General features: G+C 44.8%; 1 protein-coding gene across 2 annotated transcripts in view; it reads right to left on the bottom strand.

Moving 5' to 3' along the window:
* The window catches only part of APBB1IP (amyloid beta precursor protein binding family B member 1 interacting protein), a 75,972-nt gene extending 60,467 nt beyond the window's left edge, over positions 1-15,505 (bottom strand). Inside the window, exons 1-2 of one of the 2 annotated variants that reach the window (XM_027560074.1) lie at positions 15,210-15,505; positions 14,773-14,889 (exon numbers count right to left, since the gene is read on the bottom strand). The gene's annotated coding sequence lies outside the window, so the exon portion shown is untranslated. Of the gene's footprint in view, positions 1-14,772; positions 14,986-15,209 lie in introns of both variants that reach the window. The other variant, XM_027560073.1, reaches the window with a different exon arrangement.
* Between the last annotated feature and the right edge of the window lie 6,965 nt (positions 15,506-22,470).

Here is a 22,470-nt window from a genome sequence, read left to right as displayed (position 1 = left end):
CACATAAGAAACTGTCTATTTACTGTTTAAAGGTACGGAATGAGGGAATTCCCTGGCGGTCAGTGGTTTAGACTGCACTATCACTGCCCAAGGGCCCAGGCGCGATCCCTGGTTGGGGAACTAAGCTTTGTGGCATGGCTGAAAAAAAAAGATTTAAAAAAAACAACAGTATGGAACGAAAAAGAACCTGGTTAGATACTGGAAAATCCAGCTTATTTTTATCACTACCTAGATAGCATATTCAAAAGCAGAGACATTACTTTGCCAACAAAGGTCCGTCTAGTCAAGGCTATGGTTTTTCCTGTGGTCATGTATGGATGTGAGAGGTAGACTATAAAGAGGGCTGAGCGCAGAAGAACTGATGCTTTTGAACTGTGGCGTTGGAGAAGACTCTTGAGAGTCCCTTGGACTGCAAGGAGATCCAACCAGTCCATTCTGAAGGAGATCAGCCCTGGGATTTCTTTGGAAGGAATGATGCTAAAGCTGAAACTCCAGTACTTTGGCCACCTCATGCGAAGAGTTGACTCATTGGAAAAGACTCTGATGCTGGGAGGGATTGGGGGCAGGAGGAGAAGGGGACGACAGAGGATGAGATGGCTGGATGGCATCACTGACTCGATGGACGTGAGTCTGAGTGAACTCCGGGAGTTGGTGATGGACAGGGAGGCCTGGCGTGCTGCGATTCATGGGGTCTCGAAGAGTCGGACACGACTGAGCGACTGAACTGAACTGAATGTTCCTTTCCTAGGCAACATGTAACCTCTTGAGGAAAATGTTCTCTCAATTGCTATGGGACTTGGAAGCACTTCCTTTCCTTACTCATAAGAAGCAGATTCACAGTGTAAAGATGGCAATGACAATGATGGTTTTAAACAAGGCATCCTGTTCTTTGATGTGGGGTCTCTGTCCCCTCCCCTTGACTCTGAGCAGTCTCTGACTGCTATGACGGATGCAGTATCAGGGAAGTGACGCTCTGTGTGCAGGGCAGGCCAGGAGAGGCCATCCACAAAGTCACTTAGAACTCCCCCCATACACTCCCTGTGCAAGCCCAGCTGTCACCCTGTGAGAAGCCAGAGCCACCTGGAGGGGCTACAGGAGACACTCTGGTTACCAGTCCTGGCCCAGCTCAGGGGCCAGGCTGGTGAGTGAAAAATCCTCCAGGTAAGCCCAGTCTCCAGCAGTTTGCACCACCTCCAGCTGTTCAAGTATCCCCAGCTGAGGTCACAGACATCACTCAGAGCTGAGGCCAGCTAGCCCTGTGGTGGCGAGTCCTGACCCACACAATCCGTGATCACAATAAAACTGTCTGTCACGCAGCACTGAGTTTGGGGTAGTCTGTTACACAGCTGTTGATAGTGGAGCAAATGATCAGTGCAGCTACCACTCCAGAGTACCTTCTACAACTCCAGCATGGTACTATGCTCTTACGCTAGATTCTGGCTTGTTGCACCTGCTCTGCAAAATATGTTAGTCCCGTCTGCAAGTGAAGAAATGGAGGCTGTGAGCAGAAAAGTGTCATGCAAAGGAACACGCGGTAAATGACTATTTATGTCAATATTCAGTGCATTAAAAAAGAGCCAAAATATCAGTATTTATCCAAAAATAATAATGAGAAAACGGCAAAAATTGTGGTGGTCATTTTGTAATGAATAGAAAGATCAAATCACTACGTTGTGCACCAGGAACTAACACAGTGGTTGAAGGTCAACTATACTTCAAAACAAAGAAATTCATAGAAAAAGATATTAGATGTGTGGTCACTGGGGGTGGCATGGGGATTGGAAGAAGGTGATCAAAAGTTATGAACTTCTGCTTATAGGATAAATGAGCATTAGGGATGTAGTGTATATCATGATCGGAGAAGGCAATGGCACCCCACTCCAGTACTCTTGCCTGGAAAATCCCATGGACGGAGGAGCCTGGAAGGCTGCAGTCCATGGGGTCGCTAGAGTCGGACACGACTGAGCGACTTCACTTTCACTTTTCACTTTCATGCATTGTAGAAGGAAATGGCAACCCACTCCAGTGTTCTTGCCTGGAGAATCCCAGGGACGGGGGAGCCTGGTGGGCTGTCATCTATGGGGTCACACAGAGTCGGACACGACTGAAGTGACTTAGCAGCAGCAGCAGCAGCAGTACATCATGATGCATATAGTTAACACTGCTGTATGTTATATATGAAGGATGTTAAGAGAGTAAATCCTAAGAGTTCTCAACACAAGGAAAAAAAATATTACTTAGATTTTATATCTATATGAGATGATGGATATTCATCAAACTTATTGTGGTAACTGTTTCATGATCTACGTAATTCAAATCACTTAAATACACTGATAGGGGCTTCCCTGGTGGCTCAGTAGCGAAGAATCCACCTGCCAATGCAGGAGACACAGTTTCTACCCCTAATCCGAGAAGATCCCACAACTAAGTCCACGCACTACAACTACAGAGGCTGTGCTCTAGAGCCCAGTAGCTCTAGAACTACTGAAGCCGGTGTGCCCTGGAGCCCATGCTCCACAAGAGAAGCCACTGCAGTGAGAAACCCGCCCCCACCCCCCTGCAACTAGAGAGGAGCCCCTGCTCTCTGCAGCTAGAGGAAAAGCCCACATAGCAATGAAGACCAGCACAGCCAAAGATAAATAAAATCATTCTTAAAAAAATAAATGCACTGATAACTTCTGATCAGTGGGCAGTGAATACACATCCTTTCCTACGATTCAAGTGAAATGACTCCAGAGCAGTCTGGAAAGCAAGGAAGGATGCCGCTGCTAGATGAAAAACCTTGAGGAATTTCTGGAAGATGTTAAGGAGAAGGGACTGTATAGAGAACCACTAGAGCAAGGGAAGCAGTGGTCCATTGTGGGTCTGGAGGAGGGCTGTCAAACACAGAGCCGAGGAAAACGGCCCAAACTCGGGGTCAGCAAAGATGGAAGTCCATGGACAAACTGGAGTAATTAAGGACCGATGCTATGGGCCATTTGACTCCTCTGTCACAAGGAACAAAGAGAAACTACAACTGCCCTGGGTCTAAAATCAGCAAGAACCCTTGCCCTATACACTATGGGAGAACTGGCTCACAGGTTCTTAAGGTGGGACTTGAGCCAGGAAAACAAAAACAAATAAAGCAGTGTGGGGCTCTGTAACAGACATGAGATCCCAGTTCAATCAGCCAACTATTCATCCATCCTTCCATCCATTAGAAGGGGTTGAGAAAAGAAATGCCCACATTCAGTGAAATGCACGAAGAATTCTTAGGAGCTCCACTTTCAGCATAAGTGGAGGCCAGCATATTGCTGACCTCAGCAAATAGCCCCCAAGGAGGGCTGAAACTTACACACATGATCTTTATCCAAACCAAACAGGAAAGCTGCCTTCTGTCAGTCACCACATCCATCTATAGAACCTGTCAGCCTCATAGTCAAGAAAGAGGCTGTTCAGCTGCCAAGTAAGTCATACCACCTTCTTATGTTATTCTAGCCTTTCAATAAAAGTATGAATCAACAACCAAGATTTCAAAAAATCTTTTCAGCTATGCTGAGAGGGGCAGCATTTTATTTGTATTATATTTGTATTGGACAGGGCTCCAAAGAACCACAGTCTTCTGTTTTTACAAGTGCCTAAGCATTTTGACTCAGCTCTCCCAGTAGCTGACACAGTGCTATGGTTGGATAACAGTTCAACTATTGGAACCCAGTGGATAACAGTTCATGTATTAGCACCTTTAAAAAAGAATAGTAGGAGTTATAAATATGGGACAATTACTATAGATCAGACGCATATAGGATCTTATTTAACTCTCAAAGCAATCTTAGGATGTAGTGACATTATTCTAATTTTATAGGTTATACAACTTAGGGCTGGAGAAAGTAATTTGCACAAGCTCACGTGAGTGGAGGACTGGACTGTGCCCAGGTCTCAGTTGAAAGCTCATGTTCACAATCATGCCACACAGCCTTCTGAAGACACAGACTGACGGTGATCATTAAGAGGTAGAATTTGGCAGCTATTTTGCTAATGGTGCTATTACAGTATCTATTTGTCCAGTTTGAATGCAACTGAGTTCGTGACTGTCTTTCACACCACACTGAGGTTAGGCAGAAAATCTTGTATTTTCATCCAAGCCTGTGACACACATCACGTACTCAGTAAATGTATTCAGCTGTTGGGTGATCCTGGCTAAGTGATTTAACCTGAGTCTTTGGTATAGTGTCTGATATACTATACTAAGCCATTATTATTATCCCCACCATCATCATTTTTGTTACTGTATCTCCCTCTAAAACCACCATGTGCTAAAAACTACTGTGTACTGTTGAGTCCGACTCTGCGACCCTATGGACTGTAGCCCGCCAGGCTCCTCTGTCCATGGGGTTTCCCTAGGCAAGAATACTGGAGTGGGGTGCCATTTCCTTCTCCAGGGGATCTAAAACCACAGGTGGAAACAAGTGTCCGTCACTTACTCACACACCACGTACCGGTTCCCAAGTCCCAAGCAGGACTTGCTTACTTCTGCCTGTTGCATTTTTGTGTACCCGAACTGCCATTTTCCCATAGACTAGGCACAGTTTTAAAATACCAAGCTACTGGAAAGGACATCTGTAAGTTGTGTTTCTAGGACAGAGATTGTTATTTTATTTTTTTTTGGCCACGCCACACAGCATGTGAGTTCTTAATTCCTCACTAGACCACCAGGGAAATCCCTAGGACAGAGATTCTTAACCATTCGGAACTATAGAGGAACTGCATCTGGAATCTCCCTAAAGCTTTTTCAAACTGTACCCATGGCACTTTTACAACTCCACAATCCAAATCTTATCACTACCTTCCACGCTGGAAGTGAAGTCGCTCAGTCGTGTCCGACTCTTTGCGACCCCATGGACGGTAGCCCACCAGGCTCCCCCGTCCATGGGATTTTCCAGGCAAGGGTACTGGAGTGGGGCTGCCATTGCCTTCTCCACCCTGGAAGGGAGGTGTATTTTTGGAGTTGAAGACCATCACAGAGAGCTGCTGTTGTGAGGGTGTGTTATGCTTGTGAGCTAGCAGATGAAAGCTAAAGAGAAAAAAAAAAAAGAGTTGACAACCACCGTTGCCTAGGGCAACCGATCTTATTTGCCGGATGTGGGTTTAGGGTATCCTGCTCTACGTTTTACTTCCACTCTTTCTCCAGTGCCTGTTACTTTTAAGAAGAATCCAAAAAAATAAGGGTGAGGATGGGAGGGTGGGCAGAGGGGACGATAAAGAATAAAAAGTAAGCCATGGCAATTTGTTGTTGTTTTTTTTGCTTAGAGGGCTAATGAAGCATTTTGGGTGTAGGCTGAGCTATGCATTAAAATCTGGTTCCAAGGACACACCCCACAGTAACAGAAAATGCTTTTTGTTTCTTTTTGCCCTTAGTTTTCTTCATAAGGCATCTAGTATCCTCCCAACAGCCGAACCGTCAACACTTAGTTAGGATACAGTATTTGTGCAATTACCTAGAGCTGCACCGTCCAGTTCAGTAGCCACTAGCCACAGGTGGCCACTGAGCACTTGAATTGTGGCTCGTCCAAACTGAAATGTGCTCTAAGTGTAAGACACGCTGGATTTCGTATGAAGAAAGAAAAAGAATTCATCCACAATTTCAATATGACTTACATTTACTGTAATTTAGTATAATTAATATTAATTCATTAAATGGTCATTTTGGATACATACATACTAAATAAAATAGGTTACTAAATTAACACCCTGTGTTTCTCTTTGACTGTTTCTAGTGTGGCTTCTTGAAAATGTAAAGTTATTTATGTGGGGACTTTCCTGGCAGTCCAACGGTTAGGATGCCGCACTTTCACTGCAGGGGGCATGGGTTCAATCCCTGATCAGGGAACTAAGATCCTTCATGCCGCATGGCGTGGCAAAATAAATAAATGAATAAAAATAATCTATGTCGCTTGCATTATACTCGTGTTGGACAGGGCTCCAGAGAACCAGAGTTTTCTGTCTTTACAAGTGCTAAGCATTTTGACTCAAAGGTGGTAGACTGTGGGGATTGTACCATATAAATGTGATCTGAGTACTACGCACTAAGATTTAAACCCAAATCTCCCCGTTTCCCTTCCCCCTGCCCTGTATGCTCCAGCTCTGCCGAACAATTTCATGCATGTAGTGCCTGAGATAGCTTTCTTCCACTGGGCCTCCTGGAAATATCTTTATCCTTCAAAATGCCTTTGGTTCCCCCCATACTATGTCTTCCCTACAGTCACTCCCATCACCGTCTTATGCTCATCACAAACTGGAATGTGTTTATTTGCAGGCCTGGGTCTCCCAGTAGGCCAGAAGCTTCTGGAGCTTTGGTGCCATATCTTATTTTGTTTTACACCTTCTACTCTGTCTGGCACATGATCAGCCCTCAACAGATATAAGACTGGAGAAAAAGTTCCAGTGTCAGCGTGTTCAGCAGAGTGTTATTCAACTTGAGTGTGCATGTAAGCACAGAGCTCCCTTCTGTGAATCTCGAATGAGGGGCACTTTTCTGCTCTGATGGTCAGGGCAGTGAGCTCCCTGGACGTTTCAGCCTTTCTCTTCTATGGCAATCTTGGGAGCCGCTTGCTCACAGCATCGCACTGCACTTACCCACGTCCCGGGCCCAAGCCACTTCATTTCTGTTTGCCACATACAATGGCAGAAATTTAAGTACCATGTCAGTCAACAAATAGTCTTAATCTGCTAAGAAACAGTCTTGACTTGCTAAGCCATATCATCTAGGAATTTAACTAGAAGGGAGTCATTCCCCTTAAAAAATAATAAAATAAATGATTTTTTTAATGCCACATCCCAAACTTCATCAGTTCATTGACCCATCAACTGGGAATTTTATGTTAGCAGCAGAGATGAAAGAGTTCATTAATACCATAAATACAGTAGCTTTAGACAAATTCATTTAGTTAGCTCACTGAATTGAGATCATTCTGTAAACTGCCTGAAAAAGATTTTGTGGTATTTTTTTCTGTCAATAACTGATTTGTTCATCCTTTTCTTTTTGAGACGAAATTCTAATAATGCACTTAACTGAAAAACAAACTTTCGCTTGTGGGGGAAAAAATAAGTCTACGACATGAACTGTGATGCAGACAATGAAGTAAGCAGAATTCCACTAAGTGCTACTATGTCACAATTATACTGCCCTGACACCTACTGTAGCCAAAACAAATGAAATGTCAGCTATCTTGACCTCAGTAGTTACTTCCTAGAAGCCACTTCCAATGTCAGGGCAATGTTACCTACCACTCTTCAACAGCTGCTAGTGAAGTCTTGGCCCTGCTCTAACTCGTGCATCCATTTAAAATCCATCTGGTTTTAGATTTTGAAAATATAAGTATCTTAACCTTGGGGCACAAAAACCTCCTTTGTGCAAAGGGCCGTTATCTTCCCTTCCTCAGAATCCTGATGTTAAACTCATAATCTTAGAGGTGACTTCCCTGATGGTCCAGTGGTTAAAAATCCACCTTTCAGAGCAGGAGACGTGGGTTCAATCCCTGGTCCGAAAACTAAGATCCCACAGGGCACAGGGCAACTAAGCCCACGAGCCACAACTAGAGAGAAGCCTGCATGCTCCAGTGAAGAGTCAATGTGCCGCAACTAAGACCCAACACAGCCAAATAAATAAATAAATTCCCAAAACCCTCACAAGCACAGAAACCTTTTACAAGGCCCATGTCACTGGTTGTGAATTCATGTATAAGTATGGGGCTTTTCAATATTCATTTCCCGCTCTCTCCTTTATTAAAAAGAACTCTCACTGTCTTGAGTTTCAAGGGCATGAAATGTTACTGATTAGCTGACTATATTCTTATTTCATTTATATGATAAAGATTGCTGGTCAATTCTTTCAGCAAGTTTCAAAAGAAGAGTTTAAAGCATTAGGATCCTAAAGACCTAGTTTTACATCCCAGTTCTTAAAATGTAATCTTGGGTAAAATTCTTAACACTCTCTAAACTGTCATTTCTAATCTGTACAATGAGAATTAATGATAGTACCTTCCCCAAAAGTTACTTAGGCTGAATGACTGTAGCCTTTTATGTAATAAGCACATAGTGATAACAAGTTGACATTTCATATCCATGTCCAAAACTTTCTTTTTCCAGATTTTTCAATTTATTTTTAATTGGAGTGTAATTCCTTTACAATGTTGTAGTTTCTGCTGTACCACAACATGAGTCAACTATATGTATACATATGTCCCCTCCCTCTGAAGCCTCCCTCCCCAAAACTCAACTTGTCACAGCTTTCCCTCTAAACTGCCCACGTGGTTGATGCCACTTCCATCCTTCTCATTGTTTGGGTCAAGAACTTTGGAGACATCTTTGGTTCCTCTTTCTCTGAAATCCCACATCCACTTTGCCAGGAAATCCTGTTGGCTCTGCCATTAAAATATATGCCGATTCCCAAAGCTTCTTAATAGATTTCTGACTTTATCCAGCTTTTTGTCAAGCAATCACAGTGAGCCTTTGACATGTAAGTGAGATCACATTATTCCTCTTCTCAGAATCCTGTAACGGCCCCTCAGTTTAACTCAATGTAAAAGCCAATGTTTTCATGATGGGTTACAAGACCCTACGTGATCTGCCATCTCTTCACCTTCCCCCTATGTCTCCAACCACACCTCCTATTACCCTCTCCCTCCAGGCCACACAGGTGCCTTTTCCCTCGAAGGCACCAGGCTTACCTGTGCCTTATGGCCTCAGCACTAGCTGTTCCCTCTGCTCAGAACACTGTTCCCTCAGACAGTCAGCTCCTTCAAACCCTGGCTCAGGTCTTCCCAATGAGGCCAAGCCTGACCATCTTATTTAACCCCGCAATTTTATTTCGTTCAACTTTATCTTTTTAAATGGGACTCTTCACTCACCAATATTATTTACTTATTTTTGATGCTTACTGATGATTATCTGCGTCTCCTAACTGGAATACAGCTCCCCAAACGCAGAGATCTCTGTCTCTTTCATTCACCTGGAATCAGTTCAGTTCAGTTCAGTTCAGTCACTCAGTCGTGTCCGACTCTTTGCATGAATCGCAGCACGCCAGGCCTCCCTATCCATCACCAACTCCCGGAGTTCACTCAGACTCACGTCCATCGAGTCAGTGATGCCATCCAGCCATCTCATCCTCTGTCATCCCCTTCTCCTCCTGCCCCCAATCCCTCCCAGCATCAGAGTCTTTTCCAATGAGTCAACTCTTCGCATGAGGTGGCCAAAGTATTAGAGTTTCAGCTTTAGCATCATTCCTTCCAAAGAAATCCCAGGGCTGATCTCCTTCAGAATGGACTGGTTGGATCTCCTTGCAGTCCAAGGGACTCTCAAGAGTCTTCTCCAACACCACAGTTCAAAAGCATCAATTTTTCGGTGCTCAGCCTTCTTCACAGTCCAACTCACCTGGAATAGTGCTTGGCAAATATTTTTTTGGATGACTGAATTCTATTTAAAGTAGAAATTGAAGTCATATGGAAATTAGCAGTTCCTAACTTACGTATGCTTTACCATACTTAAAAGTTACAGTTATCCTCTGATATCTTGGTTACTTCATTAATAACTAAGATTCTACTACTTCCATGGTACTTCCTCTTCAACATTTGTAATCCACTTTGTTTTCATGCTATTTAAATTAAAATAAGTTCTCTTTACTTTATAGGACACTCTATTTATGACCACGCTTTGAGTCAGTGAAGATTCTAATTTCAGTTTCCCAGGGGACTTCCCTGGAGGTCCAGTGGCTAAAATTCTGTGCTCGAAATGCAGGGAGCCCAAGTTACACACCTGGTCAGGGAAGTAGATCCCGGATGTGGCAAGTGAGACCCAGTGCAACCAAATGAATAAACTAATAATAAATAAATATTAAAAAATAATTTCAGTTTCCCAAGTACCAATATACTCTAATTCCCAGTTTGATATCTTTGTAAATGTATTTACCTGCTTTCTAAATCCTTTTCAAATAATCAGCACAGTCAGAATAATGATGACCTCTATCAAGAAAAAGTGAAGTGAAGTCACTCAGTTGTGTCCAACTCTGCAACCCCATGGACTGTAGCCTACCAGGCAAGAATACTGAAGTGGGTTGCCATTTCCTTCTCCAGGAGATCTTCCCAACCCAGGGATTGAACCCAGGTCTCCCACATTGTAGGCAGACGCTTTACCATCTGAGCCACCAGGGAAGTCCATCAAGAAAAAAGGGTAATGCTATTGAGAGGAAGTCAGAGGTACTAATATTATTTTACTTCTTAAGCTAGATGATATGTATCCTGATGTTGGTTTTATTATTATTTGCTGTAATAATATGTATGGGCTTGCCTTGTGGCTCAGCTGGTGAAGAATCCACCTGCTATGCAGGAGACCTGGGTTCAATCCCTGGGTTGGGAAGATCCCCTGGAGAAAGGGAAGGCTACCCACTCCAGTATTCTGGCCTGGAGAATTCCACAGACTGTATAGTGCATGGGGTTGCAGAGAGTCGGACACAACTAAGGGACTTTCACACACTCACGTATGTATCTTACATCATCTACTGTATTTATGGAATATTTCATAGTGAAAAAGGGAAAATAAATCTAATGTTTGCTTGTTCTATCACTCTGTATTTTCCCTCCAGTTTGATATGATCTATGGACATAAATCTTCTGGCCAGTTTGCGCAAACATAACTATTGTGTGATTTAGCATTTATCCCCACTCCCAGCCTGCAGCCATTTCACTGATGAGTCTGTGATATGAGATCAAATCAGAAGGATCCCCAGCAGAAGTAGGAAAAAAAAAAGCTACTCACTATTCATTGATTTAATTAACACAGCCCATTATCAAGAGGATTGGAAATATAATAAAGCTAAAAATGAAACCACATGGGGACTTCCCTGGTGGTCTAGTGGTTAAGACTCCATGGTTCCAATGCAGAGGGTATGGGTTCAATCCCTGGTCTGGGAACTAAGACCCCACATACTGTGCAACACAGCCAAAAATTAAATCAAATGGTTGCTGCTAAAGAAGATTATTTTTTCGAAAGACATGTTTTCCCACTCTAAAAAGGCATGTTCTTTGCTGGGCCTACCTTCACTTCATCCTCCCTGACCCCCGTGTGGTGTAGGAATCTGATGGGTGCTCCCACAGCACAAGGCCTTGGTCGTGTGTGGGGCTGTAATTGCCCATTTATGTCTCCCCTAGTAAACTCGAACTTCACTGAGGAAAGGCCTCCTGTTCTTTTTCACCATTTAAGCCCTTGCCCTTGGTATAGCGCCTCAGTGCTGGTGTCATACTGACTCAGTTCAAAGGTCAGCTCTGCTTCTCACTCCCTGGGTAAGCTTCTTAACCTCTCTGCACTTTCATTTCCTCAACGATAAAGGGTTAACAGTGGTATAAGCCCACGTGCGTGCATGCAGGTACGCTAAGTTGCTTCAGTCGTGTCCAACTCTTTGTGACCCTATGGACCATAGCCCGCCAGGCTCCTCTGTCCATGCAATTCTCCAGGCAAGACTACTGGAGTGGGTTGCCATGCCCTCCTCCAGAGATCTTCCTGACCCAGAGATAGAACCCAAGCCTCATTATGGTTCCTGCACTGGCAGGCGGGAAACAGCGCCACAGGGGAAGCCCCATAAACCCAGCATGTGAAGCTTACTGAAACAACACATCCACATTAGTTAACACAGGGTCTGGTACAAAATATAAGCTAAATAAATATAATAACTGTTTATGATGACCAGTTGGTGATAAAGAGGAAACTGAGTTGACAGAGAAGAAAGACTAGCTCTTATAATATGATTCTTGGTGATTCAAGTGCATAGATGATGTTTAGAAAATGTTTGGAAATGGTGTCAGGAATTCAAGCTTTAGAACAGGAGCTGAGCAGGTGTGGTGCCTTGGGGCGATGCTATAGGTCTGCCTGCTCAAGCGTCAGGGTTGGTAGGGGGCCAGCTGGGTCTCAGGGCTTAGACGGATGGATTGATGGTACCACCCAGAAGAGGTACTAATATCACTGGACATTTAGTAAATGTTATTTGAGTCCCAACTATGGTGCAAGGAATTTGGCTAGGTGATGGGGATGCAGTGCAATTGTAAATGTTTTGGTGTGACAGACTAAGGCACACAATTTATTACAAGGTTCTGCACTACTAAAAGGTACTGAGCATAAAAATAATTAACACTGAAGATGATTAGAAGTAAATTAAAATCATGTTTGTGAAAGTGGGATGGTTTAAAGAAACTGGAAGTGGTATATTAAATATAGGCATTTTCGGCGATGCATTTTTAAAATGCTTTTTATGTGAACCATTTTTAAAGTATTGAATTTGTTACAATACTGCTTCTGTTTTATGTTTTGGTTTTTTGGCTTCAAGGCATGTGGGATCTTAGCTACCTGACCAGGAATGGAACTGGTATGCCCTGCATTGGAAAGGAAAGTCTTAATCATTGGACCACTTAATCAAGTCCCAGCAATGCATTTTATGAGCAGTTCATTCTAATAGTAATATGAAGATATCTAGAACTTTTAATTTGTTATTGAAAAAAGTCAAAAAATAGTAGGTGATTGGTATACATTCTCAGGATATAAAAATACAAAAGATTTAATAGACACTACAAAATTTAGTGTTAAGTGTTAGTTGCTCGATCATGTCCAACTCTTTGCAACCCCACGGACTATAGCCTGCCAGGCTCCTCGGTCCATGAAATTTTCCAGGCAAGAATACTGGAGTGGGTTGCCATTCCCTTCACCAGAAGATCTTCCCATCACAGGGATCGAACATGGGTCTCCTGCATTGCAGGCAGATTTTTTACCATCTGAGCCACCAAGGAACAAAACCTAGTAAGCAGTGCTTAGGATTTAAAGAAACTGAGTCATAAAGTAATCCATATTACAAAGTTATATTTCCTGAGAATTAACACTTGAAAAAATTTGAAATCGATTATATAGACCTACCCAACCTTGGGGTCATCAATTTCCTATTGAAGTTTTTCAATAGAATGGAAATGCGCCTTCTTACATGTTGACCAGAAATCTACTGTTTCTTGAGGAACTTCTCAGAAACAAAAGACCTCAAAAGATTTGACTCTAACATCTGTTATCATCATTTTCTCCATTCTTTTTTGTTAGTGATCAGCCATTCTTTGTCAGCATTCAAGACAGGACAGATTCAAAGAATTCTGGAAACTCCTCAATTGCTATTTTAATGATAGATATCAGGTAGGCCAGTAATCTTTACTGATAAGGTTAGAGAGATCAAAGCAACTTAATTAACATCATTTTTTCTCTAGCTAAAGGCAGGTCTGGAAAAGAACCCAAGTCTCCCAAATATCCGGGAAAGATATAAATATCAGTAATAATGTGAAAATGACTAAGAATCGGAAAGAAAGTGAAGTTGCTCAGTCGGGTCCTACTCTTTGCGACCCCGTGGACTGTAGCCTGCCAGGCTCCTCTGTCCATGGGATTCTCCAGGCAAGGATACTGGAGTGGGTTGCCATTTTCTTCTCCAGGGGATCTTCCCAACCCAGGGAACGAACCTGGGTCTCCCACCTTGCATGCAGACTCTTTACCATCTGTTTCCCTGGTGGCTCAGAATCTGAAGATGACATTAAATTTCTTAGACCTTTCACAACACGTTGAGCAGACAGGAAACACCACCATGAAGACATTACAGAAATTTCCTAGTAGATTCTCTGTTAATTTTGCTAGCCAGCGTTACTGTAAGGCTGCCCATGGGCTGTCCCAGTATTTCAGTATTCGGGCCAGAGAGAAAATTGACCCTGAGGTTTACTCAAAGAGGCAAAGGCCTGGAAACCTCCATTCGGAGGCCTAGACTTTAAAATCAGTAGTAGTTAGTACTCTGGCCTTTGTTTAAACCACGTTATACCTGAGCAGTAATAAACCCCTGAGCCTTTTCTGTTTGTTATTTCTGCTGATACTCCATTTCTTTCTATAACAATTGCATTTAAAGTTATTTTTGAACCGCTTTGCAGTGAGTAGCACCAGGAACAAACACATTTAGCGTTCCACAACGGTCTGAACGATGAGATACACCTTCCCTGAAGGAAGATAAGGGGTGCGCTTGGATGAGGTATTCTGGGGGACCCCTACCCGAGATCCTCCTGGATATAACGACATCCTGGTTAATTTGCTTCGTGCTTCTAAAAGGACGCTCTGGATATTCATTCCAAACAAAATTACAACACCTGTGCCTGGTGTCCAGCTCGTTCCTCTCTGCTATTTTAAAGCGAAAAGGACAATAATTCGAATGCAAAGTTATTTTTAAAAAGAAGAAACAGCCGTCTGAAAGTTTTCAAGGAAAGAAACACTAGGACGCGACAGACTTGTGACCGTCACTCTCAAATTCTCACATGACCTGCACTCAATGCACGGCGCCCGGAAATGCCCCCGGAAATGCCCCCTGGAAATGCCCCCTGAAATGCCCCTGGAAGCCCTTCAGCACTGGTCAGGCTGCGGCTCCCGGACCCGCTGGACAGGAGAGGGTACACCGGTTCCCCGTCTGACTTGGGAGCAATTTTCTGGGCAGGAAATCAGTCAAATCTGACGAAACCCAACTCGGGGAAGGCGAACCCCAGCCCCAAACCCCGCGGAGCTGGGTCAAGGGCAGGGGTCGGCGAAGGGCACCGCCCTCCAGGGCCCAGCGGAGCCGCGCGTTCACCGGGCCCGGCCTCGGGCACGACCCTGGTCGGGAGACATCCCGGGGAGGGGAGTCGGGGGCCGGGGCGGCCCGGGTGCCGCTCCCAGGGCTCCCGGGGCAGGCGGGCCGGCGCCACTTACCTCGACGGCTGCTCGGGGCGCGCGGGCACTTGGCGGAGACTCGTGCGCGGGGCAGCTTCGGGGCGGCGGCCGGGAGGCTTCGCGGAGCGCGGGCTGCGCCCCGGCTCGGGTCGGCGGCTGGGGAGGAAGTGGTGTCAGCCCGGCCCGGCCCTCGCGGCGCGCAGACGTGGGGCGCTCGGCGCGCGGCTCCGCATGGAGGTGCGAGGAGGGCGCCTGGTGGGAAACACCCACGGACGCGGATGCAGACGCCTGAAGCCCCGGGGCCGCTTTTTCCGACTCGAAGGCTCTGTGCCTCCGCGCATCTTACCCCTCCCCCTCCCCACCTCCCACGGCCCAGCTCCCCCTTCCTCCTCCTCTCCCCCCACCCTCCCCAAAGAAGACCACAACTTGGGTTGCAAGCCGGGGGAAAGGTGCGCCTTCCTCTCACCCTCCCCTACCTGCGTCGCGGGCCCTCCCCTCTCGGAGGCGTCCTCTGGATTGTCGCCTCGGTGTTTCTATTACCGGCCAAGGGATTGGGGCCCAAACGGCGGTTCCACCAAAGCCCCAGAAGCCGGTTTCTTTTGCAGCGGTGTTCGTAAGTGTCGACTTCAGCCCTTTTGGGGCTTCCTCTTTTCGGGCCAGTTGTGCAAGGCCCTGCTTGCAGGCCGCGCGCCGCCCGCGGTTGGGCGGTCTCCGTGGTAGAGCTGGGGCGGGGAAGGGTGCGCTCCGCAGGGGCAGTGTCTTGATTATCGGGTTGGCAACCCCCTAAAGACTAATAATGACACTCAGTTGGCGGGCGAGCCTGTGGCCTCTCCCATATAGCTGTGGAAATCCAAAATAGCCAAAACCTTGTGCACGGGGATTCGGCCACAGAGATTTAACTTACATCTGCAGTGACCCTTTGACCCAGCGATCTAAGATCTAATTTAACACATACTAAGAATGGGCTACAGATATGCAGTGATGCGCACCCGCCAGGCCACTCTTAGCCGCAGGATTTGCAATCTCAAAGGACTAACTGGAAAGAACCCGGTGACTTAATCTCCAGAGGGAAAGTGGGTGAAATCTGAAAACACAGCAGTTAAACCCAAATTTGGAAATGTGGTTGAAGTCACCTCCTCTGTCGTTCTACAGCTGGATCTGTGAGGAAGGTGGTAGAGACCTGATGGCATAAATTAGACCCATAAATTCATTAGGTAATTTCAGATAGTTCAGCCATTAAATACTTAAGGAAAAACTGTTTACCACCTACCCTTCTAAGAACAAGCAAAACAGTAGAGAGTAATTCCTGCTCTCATGGAAGGTACATTCTAGTTGGGAGAAAACAGACAATATACAAATTAATATTTAACATGTCAAGTAATGTCAGCATTTTGACAGCAATTAAAAGGGGAGGAATAGAGTGGGGATGGAGGTGCTGTATTAATTAGTGTCATCAAGGAAGATCTAGCTAAGTGACACTTTAGCCAGACCTAGAAAACTAAGATCATGGCATCTGGTCCCATCACTTCATGGGAAATAGATGGGGAAACAGTGGAAACAGTGTCAGACTGTTTTGGGGGGGGCTCCAAAATCACTGCAGATGGTGATTGCAGCCATGAAATTAAAAGACACTTACTCCTTGGAAGGAAAGTTATGACCAACCTAGATAGCATATTCAAAAGCAGAGACGTTACTTTGCCATCAAAGGTCCGTCTAGTCAAGGCTATGGTTTTTCCAGTGGTCATGTATGGATGTGAGAGTTGGACTGTGAAGAAAGCTGAGCGCCAAAAAACTGATGCTTTTGAACTGTGGTATTGGAGAAGACTCTTGAATGTCCCTTGGACTGCAAGGAGATCCAACCAGTCCATTCTGAAGGAGATCAGCCCTGGGATTTCTTTGGAAGGAATGATGCTAAAGCTGAAACTCCAGTACTTTGGCCACCTCATGCGAAGAGTTGACTCATTGGAAAAGATTCTGATGCTGGGAGGGGTTGGAGGCAGGAGGAGAAGGGGATGACAGAGGATGAGATGGCTGGATGGCATCACCGACTTGATGGACATGAGTTTGAGTGAACTCCGGGAGTTGGTGATGGACAGGGAGGCCTGGCGTGCTGTGATTCATGCAAAGAGTCGGACATGACTGAGCGACTGAACTGAACTGAACTGAAATGGATGAGAGAGCAGTCCATGTGGATTTTTGGATGAGAATATTCCAAGCAAAAGGAGAAGCACATTCAAAAGCTTGGGTTAGGAGGGCACTCAAGATGTTAGAAAAACAGCAAGGAAGGGACTGTTCTGGTCTAGTAGGGGTCTTGCTCTGAGTGATGGGCAGCCAGTGGGAGGTTCTGAACAGTCTCAGTACTGGGTGAAGAGGCAGAGCCAAGCAGCAGAGTGACTTTCATGGCAAAAGAGGTTAAGGAACACCTCTGCAAAATAATGGAAAGGGGCAGCCATTCAGAGACTTGGAAAAGCATTCATAGTGAAGAAAGCAAGAAAAGATCTTGAGGAAGGAACGGAGAGGGTTAAAAAGGCAGGGTAACTGGAATATGGCAAAAGAGTCGGGCAGTGGTAAAGGCTGGGGACAGAGAGGTAGGCAGGTGCCAGACCAAGCAGGGCTGGGAGTCAGCCTTGAGGACGTTGGGTTTTATTCTAATTGTAGCGGGGAGATATTGGAAGGTTTTTAGCAAGTGATTCGATTTCTGCTGTGTGCCATCGTGCTGGCCCGTGATTGGAAGCTCAGTCAGATGGGACAAGAGGAAAAGCAGTAAGAGGACATTTAGGAGGCTGTGGGGACCATCCAGATGAAGGATGGTGGTAGCTTTGATCAGGATTTGAACAGTGGGGATAATGAGAAGAGTTTGGATCCAAGATACAGTATGAAACCAGAACCTGCAGTATTGCTGATGGGCTGGGTTGGGGGTGGGAGAGGGGCAGAAGGGATTAGGAATTAAGTGTAAACCAGTGAGACTGGCATCCTGGGAGCACTGGTATGAGGCAGGGCTACTGAAGAAAGATCAGTAGGGACAAGCCAGGTTAGGACCATGGGGACCATGTCCAGGATTGTTTTCTCATCCATGAGATTGTGTAAAATAGTATCTGAAGCCTTTAGTTTCTTTGTAAAGTAAAAAAAGAAGTAGGATCATCTGCTGGGGGAGGGGGTTGATAGGAGGTTAGCAGGTCATAGATTTAGGGAGCTGGAGAAAGTTTAACAAGGGCATTGCTAAGAATCCAAGAGTGAGTTGCTTAGAAGAATATAATGGGATTTCCAGGCAGCCTGAGTCTGAAATTGGTGATGGTGGCAGAAGCAGTCTGCTCATTCATGTGGCCCTCCTGCAGAGCTGGTTACCTAGGTTTGGAGAACATTTAGCTGTAATAGGAGTGGCCAAAACAAGCCAGCTGGAAGGATGGGTCATTGTGGTCAGAAGGGAGGCAGTTTGAAGTTTGCTTCTGGAGGCAGTGAGATTATGGATGTTGACAATGTCCAGGGTGTGACCAAGGGCCTGGGTGTCTGAGATGGTCAAGGAAGTAAGATGCCAAAAAGTAGCAAAATGTTAAGTCACCCAGGGTTAGGGTGATCACATAGAACTGTTGAGATGGGACACTTTTGAGGGGACCAGAGCGCCAACTGGATGAGAAATTGGGAAACAGGTGTAATGCATGACTCTTCTGGACAAACAGAATGACAACAAGATTTAAGGTCATCTTAAAGGAAGATTGGGAGTCAAGTGTCAGGGTTCTTGTGAGAGAGCAGGAGTGACTGGAATTCGGGGAGATGGCTGTTCTGAAGAGGTAAACGGAATAGTTTACCCAAATGGCATGAGCCTCGAGAGAAACATGTGTTTGCTTTTTGTATTATTTTAAATAAAAAGTTGAGCCACTAGAATGTCTGCAGGTAGCAATGGGGAGCACAGAGAACAGCAAACTCACCCTCTGAGCTTAAGGTACATAGAGTGTGAGAGAATAGACCGCCTACTATTGAGAAAGTTGCAGTGGCAAGTCTGCAAGGGCAGAGTTAATGCCCCAATAGAGGGACGCTCCAGAAATAGCTTCAGGACACAGGAGTGGCAGTGACTGAGTTTGGAAGACGGGGAAGAGAATGCCTGATGGAATTACAGGCAAGGAAGAACTGATTATCCTGGTACGATGGAGTGGAAGAAAATTCTCCAGGTGGCTTCCTGTTTGGGGAGGGCCTCCCTGGAATATCTCTGCAGAGGGTGGCTCGTGGATAGAGAGTGCAGGGGAACTCGGTTTCACTGAGCTGGATTTTCAGTTTCTTACAACCTTGCTCTTTGGGCACATCCACCAAGTCCAACTTGTGTTTTGGCTCATTTCCTTCCAGCTAAAGGGCGCTTTCATCTTCTGGCAAGGGGCCTGGGTTGACCTGAGGTAAAAATCTTGCTACCTTTGTTTCCTCCAGGGGAGAGGGATTTTTTTTTTTTCTTTTGGTTTAGCATTTTGTATAGTTTTGCCCATTTATTTTATTTGCCTTGCTCTTAATCATAAGGAATATCTGTTTCTGATATAAATGTCTAACTTTTATGCCCCCTGCAGTGGACTGTATTTTCCAAAAATGGCCACAACCATCTCTCTCTTTCCCCATGAAGAGGTGGAATCCATTTCTTTCCCTCCCCCTTGAATCCAGGCAGGCGCTGTGACTGTTCTGACAGATAGAGGACAGCAGAAGTGGTGGCGGGCTTAGCCCTTCACGGGCTCTTTCAGCCCGCAGCGGGGTGAGGCCATTTGGAGAAACACAGAGGCACCAGGGATGAGGTGAAGGCACCCAGCCCCCTTATCTAAATAAAGCTGCAGGAGAGAGACCAGGGTGAAAAAACCACCCAGCGGAGTTCAATCAACCCACAGATTCCCTGAGAGATAATGATAAACAGCTGTGTGAGCCTCTGACTTTCAGCTTGTTCACAGCCAGAGATGCTCAGGATATCATCTTGGGTATCTGCTTCTCCTTTTTCTGTCCTGGTAAAGGTGTACTTACAAATGGGTAGTAAAAAAAAATAACTCTGCTCATGATTTCTATTTTAACCATAACACCTATGTGTAATTAGGATGCTATTACTAGGGCTTCCCAGGTGGGGCTAGTGATAAAAAAAAAAAAACAAAAAAAAACCCACCTGCCAAAACAGGACATGTAAGCAACTCGGGTTCGATCCCTGGGTTGGGAAGATTCCTTGGAGGAGGGCATGGCAACCCACTCCAGTGTTCTTGCCTGGAGAATCCCATGGACGGAGGATGGGTTTTCTTTAATAAAAATTTTAGTCGCACTGTGTGGCATATGGGACCTTAGTTTCCTGACCAGGGATCAAACCCATGCTCCCTAAAGTGGAGTCTTAATCCTTGGACTGCCAGGGAAGTCCATATATGTTTTATATATAGTATATATCTTTCCTCTTCCTTGTTAGTAAAACCCTCCCTCTGCCTGACCACTTAGTCCTCTGACCTTTGTTCACATCTTTCAGCCAACCCTTTCCTGCTCCACACCCTGGTGCTAGTGAGTGGGAGGAAAATCAGAATAGAAGAGATGGAAGAATAACCCCAGGAGGAGAAGGATGGGGAAGAAGACAATGCCCAAGAAAGCTTGGGAGAGAATTTTTGGTGGGGAACTGAGAGCTAAGCAGGGAGAAGGATGTTTGGGGACACTGCAGGGTAACAGAGAGGCAGAAAGTGAGAAGAAAGGGAAGAAGGGGGGTTTAAGAATTGTAGGCTTGGTTTAAAATTAAATGTGGTTGTTGGTTTCTTTGCATTGACACTGCACAGAGACTATGCCCATGGGAGCCTAGTGTTCAGTTACTTAATAAGCATTAACATCTGTGAAATACTGAGATGCGCGCATACACTGTGCCTCCCTAGACCTTGTGACTCTGAAGCCGTTATCATTGCCACCTAGTATCACTGATTTATAAGGAACAAATTCCATTCAACATGGCTCAGGCATAAAGGAGAAGTTCTTGGAGAAAAGCTCTGATGGCTCATTGAACTTGGGAAGTATAGCTGGGTCTCTTGAGGGACTACACTAAGAACCAGGGGACTACCAGGAAGGCTCTGAATCTTTTTTTTTCTTTTCCAATTTTTAAAATTGTGGTAAAAAAAAATATGTATCATAAAATTTATCATCTTAAACATTTTAAAGGGTACAGTTCAGTGGTATTAGATAGCATCACCAACTCAATGGACAGAAATTTGAACAAACTCCAGGAGGTAGTGGAGGACAGAGGAGTCTGGTGGGCTGCTGTCTGTGGGGTCTCAAAGAGTCAGACATGACTTAGCAATTCAACAACAACAACAACAATTAAATGCATTTATAATGTTGTGGGACCATCGCCACCATTCATCTCCATTGCTTTCTTCATCTTGTAAAAACCAAAACTCTGTACCTATTGAACACTAACTCCCTAGTCTTCCCTACCTCTAGCCCCCGGCAACCACCTTTCTGCTTTCTCTGTGATTCTCACTGTTTCATATAAGGAGAATCATACAATGTTTGTCTTTTTGAAACTGGCTTATTTCACTTCCATGTTGTCCTTAAGCTCCATCCATGTGGTAGCATAAATCAAAATTTCCTGCCTTTTTAAGGCTGAATAATATTCCATTCCTTGTGTATTCACATTTTGCTTATTTGTTCTTTTATCCATGGACACTTGGCTTACTTCTGCCTCTTAGCTTTTGTGAATAAAGCTGCCTCAATATGGGTGTACAAATATCTCTTTGAACCCCTGCTTTTAATAAATTCAGGTATATACCCAGAAGTAGAATTGCTGGGTCGTATCTATTTTTTATTTTTGAGGAACTGTTGTGCTGGAATCCACAGTGGCTGTACAATTTCACATTCCCATTAGCAGTGCTCAAGTGTTCCAATTTCTCCACACCCTCCCTCTTTCTGCTGCTGCTGCTGCTAAGTCGATTCAGTCGTGTCCGACTCTGTGCGACCCCAGAGACGGCAGCCCACCAGGCTCCCCCGTCCCTGGGATTCTCCACGCAAGAACACTGGAGTGGGTTGCCATTTCCTTCTCCCATGCATGAAAGTGAAAAGTGAAAGTGAAGTCTCTCAGTCGTGTCCGACTCTAGCGACCCCATGGACTGTAGCCCACCAGGCCTCTCCGTCCATGGGATTTTCCAGGCAAAAGTACTGGAGTGGGGTGCCATTGCTTTCTCCGTCCCTCTTTCTAGTAGCTGTTAATCAGTGTGAGGCAGTAGGCACCTCATTGTAGCTTTAATGTACGACATGATAATTCAGTACATAAATATGTTGTGAAATGATCACCAGGATAAGTCTAGTTAACATCTGTTACCACACACAGACACACAGTTACAATTTTTTTTCCTTGTGATGAGATCTTTTAAGATCTACTGTATCAGTAACTTGCAAATAGACAATCCAGTATTATTAACTGTAGTTATCACTCTATACATTTTTTTGCCTTCTCCATTTTTATTTGGCTTTGTTGTATTATTGTTGAGTAATGAGTTCTTTGTACATTATGAGAATATTAAATTTTTGTGATTAAGTTTTTTAAAGTCGAAGTATAGTCAATTTACAATATTATATTAGTTTCAGGTGTAAAATATAGTAGTTCAGTATTTTTACTTAGCAGCAGCAGCAGCATACACCATTTAGATTTATTATAAAATATTGGCTGTATTCCCTGTGCAGTACAATATACTGGGTAGTTTATTTGTTTTTTTTTTTTAATTGAGGTATAGTTGATGAACAATAAGTTTCAGGTGT

The sequence above is a fragment of the Bos indicus x Bos taurus genome, chromosome 13, assembly GCF_003369695.1.
Source record: "Bos indicus x Bos taurus breed Angus x Brahman F1 hybrid chromosome 13, Bos_hybrid_MaternalHap_v2.0, whole genome shotgun sequence".
Classification (NCBI taxonomy): domain Eukaryota; kingdom Metazoa; phylum Chordata; class Mammalia; order Artiodactyla; family Bovidae; genus Bos; species Bos indicus x Bos taurus.
The sequence above is the reverse complement of the archived record's forward strand: the minus strand, read 5'-3'. Positions and strand labels throughout refer to the sequence as shown.